This window comes from Berghia stephanieae, chromosome 1, assembly GCF_034508935.2.
Source record: "Berghia stephanieae isolate SIO BIC M18660-M18661 chromosome 1, UCSD_Bste_1.3, whole genome shotgun sequence".
In the NCBI taxonomy this organism is placed as follows: domain Eukaryota; kingdom Metazoa; phylum Mollusca; class Gastropoda; order Nudibranchia; family Aeolidiidae; genus Berghia; species Berghia stephanieae.
Window position 1 is genome coordinate 112,444,134 of NC_088360.1, and position 2,500 is coordinate 112,446,633.

The window sequence follows — 2,500 nt, forward strand, 5'->3', positions numbered from 1 at the left end:
CTTTCCTGGCTGGTGGTTCCTTGTAAATAAATTTTTCTTCTCCTAGATGACATGCCTTCCAAGGCATAAGAGCTCCATATATCTGAAGAGAAGACATAAAGGCACCTCTAGACATGTCATTCAGGGCATTTTTAAACCATAGACTTCCCATATCAGCCTTAACGTTCTTTGGCTAAAGACAGTTTGCCAGAGAGTCCTTGCAAACCCTAATGTCTATAGGTTGTCCCTCTATCCACAACATGAGAATGGTCATCAAATCAGGGTTGAAAGTTATTTGTGACAATATCTGGTAACATCATTGTGCTCTACAGTTTAAAAAAAAAAAGTATGAAAAACACAATGTTATCACTAAACACATTGTTACTTTAATATAAATTAGGGTACTCGAAAAGACGAGGCCCTTGCTTTTTCACAGCCATCTTGCCGAGCAATTGGTGTGCTAAAGTTGATTTTTATAGCATTTTTTTTCACGGGGAGGGAAGGGTTGTACACTTCCTCATGACCAGACTATTAATTCAAGTGAGATGGTCTGATTAAGTGATAAATTGGACAGCTCTTTTGGGCCAAAAAATCTGATCTTTTGAGTTTTGTTCTTCTACCTGAAAGAACAAAGAAGAATGAAAAGCATTTATGGGGATCCTCTCCTATACAGTAAAGTTAGGTAGTTAAGAGGGTAAGGGGGGGGGGGGGGGGTCCCTAGGGGAGAATCCTTTGTACTCCTCCCCATAAAATAAACGATGATCAGTGTGCAGTTGCCTACAAAATTTAGATGCCTCTCCTAATTACCTGAAAAAAAAAACCTTGACATTGTGATTTTTTAAATATTTAAATTTTATTCTATCAGAATTCTGAATTCTTATTGGATGTTTTACTTTGTTCAAATATTGAATATTATTGATATCCACAGAGCTGACCTTGGACTAAGCCAAATAATCACTTTGCCACTAAGGAAAAAGCTATGCTTCTCATGAATCGCCCTACCTTCGTAAGTAAATGGGCGGGAACTCTCAGCAGAAGCAATATGACACCAATGCCTGCATAAAATCCGAAGTTGGAGCTAGCTACTAAAGAACTGTTAAACAAAGCATTCATTTGTGAAACCTTGCTGACTGTCCTTGATACAGAGAGAGATAAATAATTTCTCAGAGTATATCTACAACAGCCATCCCGAAGGCACCAAAATCACTGCACTTTTGGGTGCTTTCTGTGAAGAATGAATGGCTATTACATAAAAAAATATAACATCAAAAACATAATTCTCAGGATTTAGCCAAGTTTGGGTCAACAAGCACATAAAAAAATTCTCAAAACAAAAACCCCATCTCTACAATAAAATGAAAAAGACTAGAAAACAAAAATGATTGGGGTAATTTTTGGAGGCTAGAGAAAAAGGTTCATTGTGAATGTTGCAAAGCATAGAAAAGCTATGTTGCTGATATGCTCATAGAAGACCACACAGGAAACCCAAAACAGTTCTCAGTTCTAGAGATTGATGAAAAACTATGTCAGATTTTTTATTCATGGCATATTTTTTTCTGGTTTTTCTCAGCTGTCCTTCTATCAAAAGTTGTAAAAATGTGTGTCAACCTTTGAATCAATTTGTCTTAACTGAATATAGATTTTGGACTGTGTTGATGCAATATCAAAAATGTTTTCTTCTTTATTAAGACCTATAAAAAAACTACTTTAAAACTGCTGTCATAAAATTCGAGATTTTACACTGTAGAAAATGTGAACAAGTTATGCACCACAAAGTATGGAATGACTTCATCATTTTCCAAAAAATCTGGTGTTGACACGTATCCAGCTAGTGATTATGAGTTCATATCATACTTGTTTCCGAATAAAAACAATTCACTTTAACTGCTATAAATATTAACTTTACAAGTTGCCTTAAATTTTGAATTTATGATTTATTGCTTATTATCTACATCCTGTCGCAATTACCGATGTGAAATCTCTAGTTTTAAACCATTTGAAATACTGATTATAATATACTCAATATTGTCATATTAACAATGAATGCTGTTTATATAACTTTGAAAAATTGTATCTATGCACGACCGTTTCACAGAGCATTTAAAGGCTTTTAAAACATTTCCGCTTTTAAACTATACAAGATGATAAGGCACTCTCGTAAAGCTGCAAAAAGAAATCTACTTGTATCTATCAATAAGCCATTAAAGAGGACGGCTATGGAATTGGAATTTCACAATCAACCCCGAGAAGATGATTATTGAAATATGACATAGAGATCACCAGTGTGGAATGACGTGATAGGAAAAGGATCCAAACAACTTTGATATGGATATCATCCAAAAATGTATGGAACTGGGTGAACGAAAACATACATCCGAGAAAGGAATGGATGTCTGATAATTCAGGAAGAAAAAGACTCGTGAGTTCTGGATAGAGGATCATTGATATTCTTGCAGGTAGTGAAGATACTGGGTATTTAGAAGAATGCCATACCTTTCTTTTCTTTTCTGCATCAGCTGGA

The 2,500-nt window shown here is 35.1% G+C and overlaps 1 protein-coding gene across 1 annotated transcript in view; it reads right to left on the reverse strand.

The window, feature by feature from the left end:
- Nucleotides 1-2,500, reverse strand: part of LOC144962748 (bile acid-CoA:amino acid N-acyltransferase-like) — a 19,965-nt gene that overhangs the window by 15,543 nt on the left and 1,922 nt on the right. The gene's annotated exons all lie outside the window — the stretch shown is intronic.